The sequence below is a fragment of the Procambarus clarkii genome, chromosome 32 (assembly GCF_040958095.1).
Source record: "Procambarus clarkii isolate CNS0578487 chromosome 32, FALCON_Pclarkii_2.0, whole genome shotgun sequence".
NCBI classification, from domain to species: domain Eukaryota; kingdom Metazoa; phylum Arthropoda; class Malacostraca; order Decapoda; family Cambaridae; genus Procambarus; species Procambarus clarkii.
In genome coordinates, this window is record NC_091181.1 from 9,288,909 (window position 1) to 9,306,963 (window position 18,055).

Below are 18,055 nucleotides of genomic sequence, written 5' to 3' on the forward strand. Positions count from 1 at the left end.
CACCTGAGCAGCCGTAGGGTGAAGACGTGTCGTCTGACCGCTCCGGCAGTTTGAGGAGGTTGTAGTTTTCGCCGGCAGGGGGTGTGGGGGTTTCTTACCCTCCCTGTCCAGTGTTGTTGCCAGGCTGGCTGCGTGCTGACGTGACCGTTTTGACATGGGGGGCCTGGCAATTCCTCCTGTTTTGCGGGTAAATTCCGTGGGCCTGGAATTTTCATGTAAGGCTGGTTATCCGGCCATTGAGTTAATTATGTGCGACATGCTTCGTGTCCCTGTGGAAGCTGTGTATGGAGTTGAGCTTGTTACGGCCCACCGGGTGATTGTCAAGTTCGTGGGGGAGGGGAAGTATCGGACTTCCTCCGGCGGAACGAAGGGCGTTCGTTGCAGTTGCCGGATGGCGCCGGCTCCGTTATGATCTCGGACCGAAGTGGTGCCCTGACATATGTCAGTGTGCACGGTGCGCCCCTGGAGTTCCCAAAAGACCTTCTCCGGCGCTTCTTCGGGAGGTATGGTGCTGTCATCAGTGTGCGGGTGAACAAGCTTTCCGCGGGGAAGTATGCTGGGAAGCAGACGAACGTCCGTACCTTAGGTATGCGCCTGCGGTCGGATATCCCATCTTCTGTCCGGCTGCTGGGTTACTACGTTCGGGTGTATTATGCCCGGTAGCCCCGTACTTGTTTCCGGTGTGGCCAGTTAGGGCATCAGGCTGCCGGGTGCTCTGAGGCCCCTGCTGCACCCGTTAACTTATTCCAGGAAGTGGATTTCCCGCCGCTCCTTCAGGGCGTGGATTCCGGGGATGAAGAGGAGCAGGTCCCAGTCGCTGCTGATGCGGTCCCTCCCCCCCCCCCCCCGCGTCACCCGACATGCCCCCGGTGCTTGTTGTCCCTCAGCCGAGTGCGTCTGCGTCTTCCTCGACTCCTGCTGCTGCGCCTGGTCCTGCACCTTCGCCAGGTGTTACGGCTGTGCTGGGTGTTGGGGGGGCTGCGGAGCATCCTGTTGTGTGCGGCCCGGTTCCCCATGTGGTTGAGGCTGCTGCAGTACTGCGACGGGCGTTGGTTTGCCCGGTTCGTGAGGCCCGTGGTTCTGGGTCCACCTCCGGCTGTGAGGATGTGCGGCCAATGCCCAAGCGTTCTAGGCGCTCTTCTACTGCTTGGGCTGATGTGGAGGACTACGACGCGGGTGGAGCTTCGGGAGATGGTGTGGCGATTCCGGGTGCTTCGTGTTCTACGACGCTGGTGGTGGCTGATGTCCATGTGTCTGCTGTTGACGATGGTTGTGCGTCTGATTTACCACCTGTTCTTTCTCCTGCAGAAGGTTCTACGCGGTGGGAGGTGGTTGCTCCTACAGACGTGGATGGTGTGGGTCCTGGTGCGAGCCGAGGCATCAAGCTGGTGCTGAAGAAGGATGCCAAGCGTGGGGGGTCCCAGCAGGTACACCGTTCGGTGGTTGACGAGGGGCCCTGTGAGACAGCCGAGGAGGCTCCCAGTGCGCTGCCCATTGCCCGGCCTCATGGGAAGGAGCCTCTCCCTCTCATCTTGGCCTCCGGAGTGGCGAATGATGCTGACCATCCGTTGCGTTTTGACATTGATGACCGTGTGCGTCCTGTTCCGTCGTGCCCTTCTACCATCTGGATTCGTCGGGCTCAGTGTTTTATTGCAGGTGTGCCAGAGTTAATGCCTGATCCTCGTACGCTCAATAATGACCCTGTTTCGGAGGACCTTATGTTACTTTGGGAGGCGTATTGCATTCGATTCCGGCGGAAGAGTGGCCAGACAAGTATGAGATCTTTTCGTAGCCTGTGTGCTTGCTGTGTGTTTGGTGTGTGCTTGGACCTGTGGTTTGTTTGAACTGTGTTGTACCTATTGTGCGCCCTTCAGGCTGGTGTTAAGTTTGTTCTCTTGATCGTTGTTTTGTTGTATTTCTCATTTGTTTTTCTTGTCGGCCCTTCAGGCCGGTGTTTAGTGTCTTTGTATGGATGTATATTGATTTGTTTTGTGCTGAAGTGTCTTGTTCTGTTTCTTGATGTACTTTGTTGTTTCATTCTCGGTCCTTCAGGCCAGTGCATGTATGTTGTTGTGTTTGTGCCTGTTTTGTTTTCAGGTGTGCGTGGTTTGCTTGTTTATTGTTATTGTTTATTTTGGCCTCGCATTTTGTTTACGGGGCGGATGGCTTGGTGTGTGTATTTTGTTAATGTATTGTTTTTATATTGCTTTACCTGTTGTACGTGTTTGTTCTTTATGTTTTGTTTGGACAGTATTGTGTTTGTCCTGTTATGTTTACTGCTATGCCTCTTGTTGTATGTTTTGTTTTTCTGGAGGTGTTGTTTTTTGATGTTCCTGTGATTGCTAGTTTGCCGATGTATGCTGTATTTTTCATGTTTTTCTTGTGTGTTGTTGTGTTTTGTTGTGCTATGCTGTCGGCCCTCTGGCCGGTGGTCTATTGTTTTCCTTTATGTATTCTGTATTTTTATTGTATTTAAATTGCATGCTTTGCAGTTAAAAATAAAAAAAAAATAAAAAAAACTTCACATGGAGCACCTCCACTAGCGCAATCCCAAGCGCTGTATGGTCAACTGGAGTCGAAAACTAGAGTCCTTCAAAATACGTCCACTTAGGAGGAGGCATAGATGACCCCATCGTAAAGCAAAAATGAAGCCTGCACAAACAGGCATCCCGTCCTCGACTCGAGTCCATTATATCCAGCGGTCGGCCCCACAGATGCATTCATAAATATTTACATGCTGTTCATTCAAAATGATAATTTTCTCAAATATAAATTAATATTATATTATGTTAGTATATTGTGCATGTATAGGCATATGTTAGGTTAGATTAGGTTCTGTTGGCGATTATTTGTATTTGTAGTACGTGGGTGAAGCATTTACAGCGTTTTGGTTTGAACAAAATTCGTCAGTGAAGCACTTGTTCCGAAAGTGTTCGAACGAAATCAGTAGTGAGTAGTGTGTAAACCGCTTTTCATTCATAATAAGGGGGTTTGGCATGTGCATGGAACAACCCGTCCTCGACTCAAGTCCATTCCATCCAGCGGTCGACTACAGGGCTTTGTGTGGAGAGTGGAGTGTGGAGAATCTACTCCGGTGGAGAGTCACAGTGTGCCACCTGCGGTGATGGTGGTGGTACTGGCTCCCCATGAAACGTCCCCGTCTGCTTTCGAGAGCAGTTCTGGTGCACTTGCTCCGGCTGTGGTGTCTCTGGACGTGGGGGGGGGGGGGGTCCCCCTCATCTCGGGAGGCGTTTCCAGCAGCCTCTCCAATGAAGGGTGTACTCACCTATTTGTGCTTGCAGAATCGAGCATTGACTCTTGATTGTTTGGTGACGTCATCGGTTGTTTACAGCAATGACTCCTGTCCCATTTCCCTATCATATCTAGTTTTAAAATTATGAATAGAGTTTGCTTCCACAACTTGTTCCTTAAGTGCATTCTATTTTTTCACTACTCTCACACTTTTATGTGGTTATATATTTGCTTGTGTCCTTGTTTTCCATATACTGGGAGTACTTATAATTTCCTTGGGTTTTAATCTTGTATGTTACTTTTCATCAATTCAAGCATTCATCAATTTTAACTTGCAGTTCAATAAAAATAGTAATTTTCTCAAATAAAAATTAATGTTATTATGTGTTAGCAATTGTGCATATTTAGGAACTGGTTAGGTTACGTTAGGAGTTTAGGTTCTGTTACCGATTATTTGTATATGTAGTACGTGTGTGAAGCATTTACAGCACTGTAGTTCGAACAAAAAAACTACAGTGTAAGGCGTCCTGTAGATACCAGTTGCGTTGCTCCTGGCAGTATGGGTTCGAGTCACTTCTGGAGTGTGAGTTTTCAGTCGCATATAGTCCTGGGGACCATTCAGGCTTGTTCACACACACACACACACACACACACATTATATATATATATATATATATATATATATATATATATATATATATATATATATATATATATATATATATATATATATATATATATATATATAATGCACAACTTGCCTAAACACCGCAAGAGAGATTATACAAACTTAGAACACTTTCCCACCAGGAGATTCGAACCCTATCCAGCACAGAAGCCTTACAGCAACTGGCATAACTGGTAAGCCTTTAACCCACTGCACCACAGCTCAGACCCTTAAAAGAGATGGTAATTTCGGAGTATTTCACCTCCAAAGATCACCACCTCCCAAGAGACACTAGAGCATAGTGAGGGGCTACTCACTTTCTTTCATCAAATTCCTGTTAATATGGGAGAACTCTGTGTCTATGCTTATTATATATATTATCCCATTATAACAGGAATTGACCTCATACATAATGAAATGGGTATCTTTATAATTTCATAAGAAACAAATTAGAGAAAATATATTAATTCACGAAAACTTGGCTTATTAGGCAAATCGAGCGTTGCATAGCAGGCCGAGTACGACGTTCTGGCTACTAGATACAACATATATATATATATATATATATATATATATATATATATATATATATATATATGCAAACAAGCCTGAATGGTCCCCAGGACTATATACAACTGAAAACTCACACCCCAGAAGTGACTCGAACCCATACTCCCACAACTGGTATGTACAGGGACGCCTTAATCCGCTTGACCATCACGACCGGACATAAGGAAGTGATAGCCGAGGCTATATGAACCACTTCCCCGCCGGCACTCGGATGGTAATCTTGGGCATAGCATTTTATCAAATCACCTCATTCTTTGGGGCACACGTGAGGAACACAAATGCAAACAAGCCTGAATGGTCCCCAGGACTATATACAACTGAAAACTCACACCCCAGAAGTGACTCGAACCCATACTCCCACAACTGGTATGTACAGGGACGCCTTAATCCGCTTGACCATCACGACCGGACATAAGGAAGTGATAGCCGAGGCTATATGAACCACTTCCCCGCCGGCACTCGGATGGTAATCTTGGGCATAGCATTTTATCAAATCACCTCATTCTTTGGGGCACACGTGAGGAACACAAATGCAAACAAGCCTGAATGGTCCCCAGGACTATATACAACTGAAAACTCACACCCCAGAAGTGACTCGAACCCATACTCCCACAACTGGTATGTACAGGGACGCCTTAATCCGCTTGACCATCACGACCGGACATAAGGAAGTGATAGCCGAGGCTATATGAACCACTTCCCCGCCGGCACTCGGATGGTAATCTTGGGCATAGCATTTTATCAAATCACCTCATTCTTTGGGGCACACGTGAGGAACACAAATGCAAACAAGCCTGAATGGTCCCCAGGACTATATACAACTGAAAACTCACACCCCAGAAGTGACTCGAACCCATACTCCCACAACTGGTATGTACAGGGACGCCTTAATCCGCTTGACCATCACGACCGGACATAAGGAAGTGATAGCCGAGGCTATATGAACCACTTCCCCGCCGGCACTCGGATGGTAATCTTGGGCATAGCATTTTATCAAATCACCTCATTCTTTGGGGCACACGTGAGGAACACAAATGCAAACAAGCCTGAATGGTCCCCAGGACTATATACAACTGAAAACTCACACCCCAGAAGTGACTCGAACCCATACTCCCACAACTGGTATGTACAGGGACGCCTTAATCCGCTTGACCATCACGACCGGACATAAGGAAGTGATAGCCGAGGCTATATGAACCACTTCCCCGCCGGCACTCGGATGGTAATCTTGGGCATAGCATTTTATCAAATCACCTCATTCTTTGGGGCACACGTGAGGAACACAAATGCAAACAAGCCTGAATGGTCCCCAGGACTATATACAACTGAAAACTCACACCCCAGAAGTGACTCGAACCCATACTCCCACAACTGGTATGTACAGGGACGCCTTAATCCGCTTGACCATCACGACCGGACATAAGGAAGTGATAGCCGAGGCTATATGAACCACTTCCCCGCCGGCACTCGGATGGTAATCTTGGGCATAGCATTTTATCAAATCACCTCATTCTTTGGGGCACACGTGAGGAACACAAATGCAAACAAGCCTGAATGGTCCCCAGGACTATATACAACTGAAAACTCACACCCCAGAAGTGACTCGAACCCATACTCCCACAACTGGTATGTACAGGGACGCCTTAATCCGCTTGACCATCACGACCGGACATAAGGAAGTGATAGCCGAGGCTATATGAACCACTTCCCCGCCGGCACTCGGATGGTAATCTTGGGCATAGCATTTTATCAAATCACCTCATTCTTTGGGGCACACGTGAGGAACACAAATGCAAACAAGCCTGAATGGTCCCCAGGACTATATACAACTGAAAACTCACACCCCAGAAGTGACTCGAACCCATACTCCCACAACTGGTATGTACAGGGACGCCCAAAGAATGAGGTGATTTGATAAAATGCTATGCCCAAGATTACCATCCGAGTGCCGGCGGGGAAGTGGTTCATATAGCCTCGGCTATCACTTCCTTATGTCCGGTCGTGATGGTCAAGCGGATTAAGGCGTCCCTGTACATACCAGTTGTGGGAGTATGGGTTCGAGTCACTTCTGGGGTGTGAGTTTTCAGTTGTATATAGTCCTGGGGACCATTCAGGCTTGTTTGCATTTGTGTTCCTCACGTGTGCCCCAAAGAATGAGGTGATTTGATAAAATGCTATGCCCAAGATTACCATCCGAGTGCCGGCGGGGAAGTGGTTCATATAGCCTCGGCTATCACTTCCTTATGTCCGGTCGTGATGGTCAAGCGGATTAAGGCGTCCCTGTACATACCAGTTGTGGGAGTATGGGTTCGAGTCACTTCTGGGGTGTGAGTTTTCAGTTGTATATAGTCCTGGGGACCATTCAGGCTTGTTTGCATTTGTGTTCCTCACGTGTGCCCCAAAGAATGAGGTGATTTGATAAAATGCTATGCCCAAGATTACCATCCGAGTGCCGGCGGGGAAGTGGTTCATATAGCCTCGGCTATCACTTCCTTATGTCCGGTCGTGATGGTCAAGCGGATTAAGGCGTCCCTGTACATACCAGTTGTGGGAGTATGGGTTCGAGTCACTTCTGGGGTGTGAGTTTTCAGTTGTATATAGTCCTGGGGACCATTCAGGCTTGTTTGCATTTGTGTTCCTCACGTGTGCCCCAAAGAATGAGGTGATTTGATAAAATGCTATGCCCAAGATTACCATCCGAGTGCCGGCGGGGAAGTGGTTCATATAGCCTCGGCTATCACTTCCTTATGTCCGGTCGTGATGGTCAAGCGGATTAAGGCGTCCCTGTACATACCAGTTGTGGGAGTATGGGTTCGAGTCACTTCTGGGGTGTGAGTTTTCAGTTGTATATAGTCCTGGGGACCATTCAGGCTTGTTTGCATTTGTGTTCCTCACGTGTGCCCCAAAGAATGAGGTGATTTGATAAAATGCTATGCCCAAGATTACCATCCGAGTGCCGGCGGGGAAGTGGTTCATATAGCCTCGGCTATCACTTCCTTATGTCCGGTCGTGATGGTCAAGCGGATTAAGGCGTCCCTGTACATACCAGTTGTGGGAGTATGGGTTCGAGTCACTTCTGGGGTGTGAGTTTTCAGTTGTATATAGTCCTGGGGACCATTCAGGCTTGTTTGCATTTGTGTTCCTCACGTGTGCCCCAAAGAATGAGGTGATTTGATAAAATGCTATGCCCAAGATTACCATCCGAGTGCCGGCGGGGAAGTGGTTCATATAGCCTCGGCTATCACTTCCTTATGTCCGGTCGTGATGGTCAAGCGGATTAAGGCGTCCCTGTACATACCAGTTGTGGGAGTATGGGTTCGAGTCACTTCTGGGGTGTGAGTTTTCAGTTGTATATAGTCCTGGGGACCATTCAGGCTTGTTTGCATTTGTGTTCCTCACGTGTGCCCCAAAGAATGAGGTGATTTGATAAAATGCTATGCCCAAGATTACCATCCGAGTGCCGGCGGGGAAGTGGTTCATATAGCCTCGGCTATCACTTCCTTATGTCCGGTCGTGATGGTCAAGCGGATTAAGGCGTCCCTGTACATACCAGTTGTGGGAGTATGGGTTCGAGTCACTTCTGGGGTGTGAGTTTTCAGTTGTATATAGTCCTGGGGACCATTCAGGCTTGTTTGCATTTGTGTTCCTCACGTGTGCCCCAAAGAATGAGGTGATTTGATAAAATGCTATGCCCAAGATTACCATCCGAGTGCCGGCGGGGAAGTGGTTCATATAGCCTCGGCTATCACTTCCTTATGTCCGGTCGTGATGGTCAAGCGGATTAAGGCGTCCCTGTACATACCAGTTGTGGGAGTATGGGTTCGAGTCACTTCTGGGGTGTGAGTTTTCAGTTGTATATAGTCCTGGGGACCATTCAGGCTTGTTTGCATTTGTGTTCCTCACGTGTGCCCCAAAGAATGAGGTGATTTGATAAAATGCTATGCCCAAGATTACCATCCGAGTGCCGGCGGGGAAGTGGTTCATATAGCCTCGGCTATCACTTCCTTATGTCCGGTCGTGATGGTCAAGCGGATTAAGGCGTCCCTGTACATACCAGTTGTGGGAGTATGGGTTCGAGTCACTTCTGGGGTGTGAGTTTTCAGTTGTATATAGTCCTGGGGACCATTCAGGCTTGTTTGCATTTGTGTTCCTCACGTGTGCCCCAAAGAATGAGGTGATTTGATAAAATGCTATGCCCAAGATTACCATCCGAGTGCCGGCGGGGAAGTGGTTCATATAGCCTCGGCTATCACTTCCTTATGTCCGGTCGTGATGGTCAAGCGGATTAAGGCGTCCCTGTACATACCAGTTGTGGGAGTATGGGTTCGAGTCACTTCTGGGGTGTGAGTTTTCAGTTGTATATAGTCCTGGGGACCATTCAGGCTTGTTTGCATTTGTGTTCCTCACGTGTGCCCCAAAGAATGAGGTGATTTGATAAAATGCTATGCCCAAGATTACCATCCGAGTGCCGGCGGGGAAGTGGTTCATATAGCCTCGGCTATCACTTCCTTATGTCCGGTCGTGATGGTCAAGCGGATTAAGGCGTCCCTGTACATACCAGTTGTGGGAGTATGGGTTCGAGTCACTTCTGGGGTGTGAGTTTTCAGTTGTATATAGTCCTGGGGACCATTCAGGCTTGTTTGCATTTGTGTTCCTCACGTGTGCCCCAAAGAATGAGGTGATTTGATAAAATGCTATGCCCAAGATTACCATCCGAGTGCCGGCGGGGAAGTGGTTCATATAGCCTCGGCTATCACTTCCTTATGTCCGGTCGTGATGGTCAAGCGGATTAAGGCGTCCCTGTACATACCAGTTGTGGGAGTATGGGTTCGAGTCACTTCTGGGGTGTGAGTTTTCAGTTGTATATAGTCCTGGGGACCATTCAGGCTTGTTTGCATTTGTGTTCCTCACGTGTGCCCCAAAGAATGAGGTGATTTGATAAAATGCTATGCCCAAGATTACCATCCGAGTGCCGGCGGGGAAGTGGTTCATATAGCCTCGGCTATCACTTCCTTATGTCCGGTCGTGATGGTCAAGCGGATTAGGGCGTCCCTGTACATACCAGTTGTGGGAGTATGGGTTCGAGTCACTTCTGGGGTGTGAGTTTTCAGTTGTATATAGTCCTGGGGACCATTCAGGCTTGTTTGCATTTGTGTTCCTCACGTGTGCCCCAAAGAATGAGGTGATTTGATAAAATGCTATGCCCAAGATTACCATCCGAGTGCCGGCGGGGAAGTGGTTCATATAGCCTCGGCTATCACTTCCTTATGTCCGGTCGTGATGGTCAAGCGGATTAAGGCGTCCCTGTACATACCAGTTGTGGGAGTATGGGTTCGAGTCACTTCTGGGGTGTGAGTTTTCAGTTGTATATAGTCCTGGGGACCATTCAGGCTTGTTTGCATTTGTGTTCCTCACGTGTGCCCCAAAGAATGAGGTGATTTGATAAAATGCTATGCCCAAGATTACCATCCGAGTGCCGGCGGGGAAGTGGTTCATATAGCCTCGGCTATCACTTCCTTATGTCCGGTCGTGATGGTCAAGCGGATTAAGGCGTCCCTGTACATACCAGTTGTGGGAGTATGGGTTCGAGTCACTTCTGGGGTGTGAGTTTTCAGTTGTATATAGTCCTGGGGACCATTCAGGCTTGTTTGCATTTGTGTTCCTCACGTGTGCCCCAAAGAATGAGGTGATTTGATAAAATGCTATGCCCAAGATTACCATCCGAGTGCCGGCGGGGAAGTGGTTCATATAGCCTCGGCTATCACTTCCTTATGTCCGGTCGTGATGGTCAAGCGGATTAAGGCGTCCCTGTACATACCAGTTGTGGGAGTATGGGTTCGAGTCACTTCTGGGGTGTGAGTTTTCAGTTGTATATAGTCCTGGGGACCATTCAGGCTTGTTTGCATTTGTGTTCCTCACGTGTGCCCCAAAGAATGAGGTGATTTGATAAAATGCTATGCCCAAGATTACCATCCGAGTGCCGGCGGGGAAGTGGTTCATATAGCCTCGGCTATCACTTCCTTATGTCCGGTCGTGATGGTCAAGCGGATTAAGGCGTCCCTGTACATACCAGTTGTGGGAGTATGGGTTCGAGTCACTTCTGGGGTGTGAGTTTTCAGTTGTATATAGTCCTGGGGACCATTCAGGCTTGTTTGCATTTGTGTTCCTCACGTGTGCCCCAAAGAATGAGGTGATTTGATAAAATGCTATGCCCAAGATTACCATCCGAGTGCCGGCGGGGAAGTGGTTCATATAGCCTCGGCTATCACTTCCTTATGTCCGGTCGTGATGGTCAAGCGGATTAAGGCGTCCCTGTACATACCAGTTGTGGGAGTATGGGTTCGAGTCACTTCTGGGGTGTGAGTTTTCAGTTGTATATAGTCCTGGGGACCATTCAGGCTTGTTTGCATTTGTGTTCCTCACGTGTGCCCCAAAGAATGAGGTGATTTGATAAAATGCTATGCCCAAGATTACCATCCGAGTGCCGGCGGGGAAGTGGTTCATATAGCCTCGGCTATCACTTCCTTATGTCCGGTCGTGATGGTCAAGCGGATTAAGGCGTCCCTGTACATACCAGTTGTGGGAGTATGGGTTCGAGTCACTTCTGGGGTGTGAGTTTTCAGTTGTATATAGTCCTGGGGACCATTCAGGCTTGTTTGCATTTGTGTTCCTCACGTGTGCCCCAAAGAATGAGGTGATTTGATAAAATGCTATGCCCAAGATTACCATCCGAGTGCCGGCGGGGAAGTGGTTCATATAGCCTCGGCTATCACTTCCTTATGTCCGGTCGTGATGGTCAAGCGGATTAAGGCGTCCCTGTACATACCAGTTGTGGGAGTATGGGTTCGAGTCACTTCTGGGGTGTGAGTTTTCAGTTGTATATAGTCCTGGGGACCATTCAGGCTTGTTTGCATTTGTGTTCCTCACGTGTGCCCCAAAGAATGAGGTGATTTGATAAAATGCTATGCCCAAGATTACCATCCGAGTGCCGGCGGGGAAGTGGTTCATATAGCCTCGGCTATCACTTCCTTGTGTCCGGTCGTGATGGTCAAGCGGATTAAGGCGTCCCTGTACATACCAGTTGTGGGAGTATGGGTTCGAGTCACTTCTGGGGTGTGAGTTTTCAGTTGTATATAGTCCTGGGGACCATTCAGGCTTGTTTGCATTTGTGTTCCTCACGTGTGCCCCAAAGAATGAGGTGATTTGATAAAATGCTATGCCCAAGATTACCATCCGAGTGCCGGCGGGGAAGTGGTTCATATAGCCTCGGCTATCACTTCCTTATGTCCGGTCGTGATGGTCAAGCGGATTAAGGCGTCCCTGTACATACCAGTTGTGGGAGTATGGGTTCGAGTCACTTCTGGGGTGTGAGTTTTCAGTTGTATATAGTCCTGGGGACCATTCAGGCTTGTTTGCATTTGTGTTCCTCACGTGTGCCCCAAAGAATGAGGTGATTTGATAAAATGCTATGCCCAAGATTACCATCCGAGTGCCGGCGGGGAAGTGGTTCATATAGCCTCGGCTATCACTTCCTTATGTCCGGTCGTGATGGTCAAGCGGATTAAGGCGTCCCTGTACATACCAGTTGTGGGAGTATGGGTTCGAGTCACTTCTGGGGTGTGAGTTTTCAGTTGTATATAGTCCTGGGGACCATTCAGGCTTGTTTGCATTTGTGTTCCTCACGTGTGCCCCAAAGAATGAGGTGATTTGATAAAATGCTATGCCCAAGATTACCATCCGAGTGCCGGCGGGGAAGTGGTTCATATAGCCTCGGCTATCACTTCCTTATGTCCGGTCGTGATGGTCAAGCGGATTAAGGCGTCCCTGTACATACCAGTTGTGGGAGTATGGGTTCGAGTCACTTCTGGGGTGTGAGTTTTCAGTTGTATATAGTCCTGGGGACCATTCAGGCTTGTTTGCATTTGTGTTCCTCACGTGTGCCCCAAAGAATGAGGTGATTTGATAAAATGCTATGCCCAAGATTACCATCCGAGTGCCGGCGGGGAAGTGGTTCATATAGCCTCGGCTATCACTTCCTTATGTCCGGTCGTGATGGTCAAGCGGATTAAGGCGTCCCTGTACATACCAGTTGTGGGAGTATGGGTTCGAGTCACTTCTGGGGTGTGAGTTTTCAGTTGTATATAGTCCTGGGGACCATTCAGGCTTGTTTGCATTTGTGTTCCTCACGTGTGCCCCAAAGAATGAGGTGATTTGATAAAATGCTATGCCCAAGATTACCATCCGAGTGCCGGCGGGGAAGTGGTTCATATAGCCTCGGCTATCACTTCCTTATGTCCGGTCGTGATGGTCAAGCGGATTAAGGCGTCCCTGTACATACCAGTTGTGGGAGTATGGGTTCGAGTCACTTCTGGGGTGTGAGTTTTCAGTTGTATATAGTCCTGGGGACCATTCAGGCTTGTTTGCATTTGTGTTCCTCACGTGTGCCCCAAAGAATGAGGTGATTTGATAAAATGCTATGCCCAAGATTACCATCCGAGTGCCGGCGGGGAAGTGGTTCATATAGCCTCGGCTATCACTTCCTTATGTCCGGTCGTGATGGTCAAGCGGATTAAGGCGTCCCTGTACATACCAGTTGTGGGAGTATGGGTTCGAGTCACTTCTGGGGTGTGAGTTTTCAGTTATATATATATATATATATATATATATATATATATATATATATATATATATATATATATATATATATATATATATATATATATATATATATATGTTTCATTGAATATGACCGCATATTCTGTATTTATTATTTTCTGGTTTAGGGCTTCTATCCCTCTAACTATTTTCTTAGCATCAGGGCTTAATTGGAATAGGAGTTCTCCAAAACTCATTTTCGTACTTTTAAGGTGAAGAAAAGAAGTGATTTACTAGAGTGTATTACACTTACAAATAAGTGTAATACACTCTAGTAAATCACTTCTTTTCTTCACCTTAAAAGTACGAAAATGAGTTTTGGAGAACTCCTATTCCAATTAAGCCCTGATGCTAAGAAAATAGTTAGAGGGATAGAAGCCCTAAACCAGAAAATAATAAATACAGAATATGCGGTCATATTCAATGAAACATGTTTGAAAGAAAACCTGCTGCCAGTATACACCAATATATATATATATAGACATATGTCGTACCTAGTAGCCAGAACGCACTTCTCAGCCTACTATGCAAGGCCCGATTTGCCTAATAAGCCAAGTTTTTCTGAATTAATATATTTTCTCTAATTTTTTTCTTATGAAATGATAAAACTACCCATTTCATTATGTATGAGGTCAATTTTTTTTTATCGGAGTTAAAATTAACGTAGATATATGACCGAACCTAACCAACTCTACCTAACCTAACCTAACCTATCTTTATAGGTTAGGTTAGGTTAGGTAGCCGAAAATGTTAGGTTAGGTTAGGTTAGGTAGGTTAGGTAGTCGAAAAACAATTAATTCATGAAAACCTGGCTTATTAGGCAAATCGGGCCTTGTATAGTAGGCTGAGAAGTGCGTTCTGGCTACTAGGTACGACATATATATATATATATATATATATATATATATATATATATATATATATATATATATATATATATATATATATATATATATATATATACACATATATATATATATATAAATATATATATATATATATATATATATATATATATATATATATATATAAAAATATATATATATATATATATATATATATATATATATATATATATATATATATATATATATATATATATATATATATATATATATGTCGTACCTAATAGCCAGAACGCACTTCTCAGCCTACTATGCAAGGCCCGATTTGCCTAATAAGCCAAGTTTTCATGAATTAATTGTTTTTCGACTACCTAACCTACCTAACCTAACCTAACTTTTTCGGCTACCTAACCAAACCTAACCTATAAAGATAGGTTAGGTTAGGTTAGGTAGGGTTGGTTAGGTTCGGTCATATATCTACGTTAATTTTAACTCCAATAAAAAAAATGACCTCATACATAATGAAATGGGTAGCTTTATCATTTCATAAGAAAAAAATTAGAAAAAATATATTAATTCAGGAAAACTTGGCTTATTAGGCAAATCGGGCCTTGAATAGTAGGCCAAAAAGTGAGTTCTGGCTACTAGGTACGACACATATATATATATATATATATATATATATATATATATATATATATATATATATATATATATATATATATATATATATATATGTATATATATATATATATATATATATATATGTATATATATATATGAATATGACCGAAAAGGTAAGATTAATAATTCTAAAACGAATTTTCTCAATATTTCTTATGTTTTTCTTCACTATCGGTGGTAATAAAAATATCAATTTTCCGAAATTCATTTTTTAATTGTCTGACGCCTGAACGCGTTTCATAATGCCTATTTCATTTTCATTGACTTAATTTACACACAGATTCATCGAACTTATACTCATTTTGGGTGAAGTGAACAAACTAATGACAAACACAAGACAGAACACGGAACAATGGGTATAAATTGGATATGAGAACTGCAGAAGGACTATCGGCCCGTACTTCCTCTTGTTGCTTCCATATTATTCGGGGTCTTGAAGTGGGTAGAATATAGTTGTGTATTAATTGGCTATTGATTGCTGGTGTTAACGTTTTGATGTGTTTTGCCTCTCTGATGTCGAGCTGCCTGCTATCACTGTACCTATCGATGATTTCTGTGTTGTTTGTTAAGATTTCTCTGGTGATGGTCTGGTTGTGGGAAGAGATTATATGTTCCTTGATGGAGCCCTCTTCCTTATGCATTGTTAATCGCCTGGAGAGAGACGTTTTTGTCTTGCCTATATACTGAGTTCTTTGGGGCTTACAGTCCCCAAGTGAGCATTTAAAGGCATAGACGACGTTGGTCCCCTTTAAGGCGTTCAGCTTGGTATCCGGAGAGTTTTTCATGAGTAGATTGGCCGTTTTTTTGGTTATATAATAAATTGTCAATTGTATTTTCTGATTTTTGTCTGTAGAGATAACGTTCCTATGAACGATATCTTTCAGGACCCTTTCCTCTGTTTTATGAGCCATCGAAAAGAAGTTCCTGTAAAATAGTCTAATAAGGGGTACAAGTGTTGTGTTGGTTGACTCTTCAGGGTTGCATGGCATTTCACCTTTCTATTTATGATGTCTTCAACGAAACCGTTAGAGAAGCCGTTGTTGACTAGGACCTGCCTTACCCTACAGAGTTCTTCATCGACTTGCTTTCAATCTGAGCTGTGGCTGAGAGCACGGTCGACGTAAGTGTTGACAACACTCCTCTTGTTCCTGTCTTGGCAGTCACTGTTGGCATTGAGGCACATTCCTATGTTTGTTTCCTTAGTGTAGACGGCAGTGTGGAAGCCTAGGCTCTTTTCCGAGACTGTTACATCCAGAAAGGGCAGCATCTCAATATTCTCCATCTCGTAAGTGAAGTTCAACACTAAATTCCGCTCAAATGCCTCCTTCAGCTGCTGCAGACATCTGGTATCAGGTACCTGCGTAAAAATGTCGTCAACATACCTGCAGTATATGGCGGGTTTCAAGCACACGTCAACTAAGACCCTCTGCTCGATGGTACCCATGTAGAAGTTCGCAAACAGGACTCCTAGGGAAGAACTCATGGCGACCCCATCTACTTGCTTATACATGTGCCCATCTGGGCTAAAGAAGGATGCCTCTTTAGTGCAGGCTTGGAATAGTTTCCTCAGTGTGTTTTCTGGCATGTCAAGAGGAGTGCAACCTGGGTCACGGTACACTCTGTCTGCTATCATCCCGATTGTTTCGTCCACTGGCACGTTGGTAAATAGTGACTCTACATCCAACGAGGCTCTTATCCCTGTGGCCTGCACTCCCCTCAGTAGGTCAACAAATTCCTTGCGAGACTTCAGGCTGAAAGTACAACGCACGTAAGGAGTCAACGCAACCCGTTAAGTCATTTAGCTAGTCTGTATGTGGGTGTGGGTATCTGACTGATGTTTGGCCGAAGTTGATTTCCAGGCTTGTGGATCTTGACGTTTCTATAGGCATACCCAGGTTTGTATTCCCCAACCACTTTTGGCAGGTGGAGTCCCGATATCTTGGCATTGACAGTTTCGATCAATCTATTTACCTTCGTTTTCAATTCGGCTGTAGTGTCCTTCGTTACCCTTTGGAATTTGATTTGGTCGGAGAGTATGAGGTTCATTTTTGCCAGATATTCGTCTTTTCTGGGAATAACGTATATTGGCGACTTTCACCTCTCCTGACGACTATTTCCTTGTTCTCACGAAGGCTCTTAGCTGCCGCTTTGAGTTCGGGGGACAGTATGGTGCTTCTGTAGTTACCTCGAATCTTTCCTCCTTCTGCAATATATTCTGCTTGCAAGGTGTCTTTAGTGGTAACCTTCTTTTGCTTCTCGAGGTCAAATATATCATCCAATAGGATCTCCAACTCCACTTTCCGGGCCATCTCACTTGGTCTGGACATAACCTGACAGTTTATACCCAGATTTAAAAGAGTGATTTGGTCCTTAGTGAGGTTGATTCCAGGAAGGTTTAAGAAGCCATCTCTGGGTCGTGGAATCACCATGGGTCCTCCAAATAATGTTGTCAATTTCTTGATGATCCTGGATGCCAAAAGTTGTTGGGGAATACAAACCTGGGTATGCCTATGGAAATGTCAAGACCCACAAGCCTGGAAATCCACTTCGGCCAATCATCAGCCAGATACCCACTCCCACATACAGACTGACTAAACGACTCAACGTGTTGCTGACTCCTTATGTACCTTGTGCTTTCAGCCTGAAATCTTCCAAGGAATTTGTGGAGCGCAATATGGGTTCGAGTCACTTCTGGGGTGTGAGTTTTCAGTTGCATGTAAGCCTGGGGACCAATCAGGCTTGTTCGCATTTGTGTTCCTCTGATGTGCCCAAAGAATGAGGTGATTTGATAAAATGTTATGCCCAAGATTACCAACAGAGTGCCGGCGGGCTGATGAGCAAATAGCCTCGGCTACCATAGCTACTCGACTACCGCTCAGCCACCGGCAGGGAGACGGTGGCTGAGCGGACAGAATACTGGATGCGTGATCCTGTGGTCCCGGGTTCCATCCCAGGCGCCGTCGAGAAACAATGGGCAGAGTTTCTTTCACCCTGACGCACCTGTTACCTAACAGTAAATAGGTACCTGGGAGTTAGGCAGCTGTCACGGGCTGCTTTCTGGGGGTGGAGGCCTGGTCGGGGACCGGGGCACAGTGACACTAAGAACCGAAATCAACTCAAGATAACCTCAGGATAACGGACAGCTTTTGTCCGGTCGTAATGGTCAAGTGGATTAGGTGCCCTGTACACCAGTTGCAAAGTGCTCCTGGCAGTATGGGTTCGAGTCACTTCTGGGGTGTGAGTTTTCAGTTGCATGTATGCCTGGGGACCATTTAGGCTTGTTCGCATTTATGTTCCTCACATGTGCTTCAATGAATGAGGTGATTTGATAAAATGCTATGCTGAAGATTACCATCAGAGTGCCAGCGGGCTGATGGGCAAA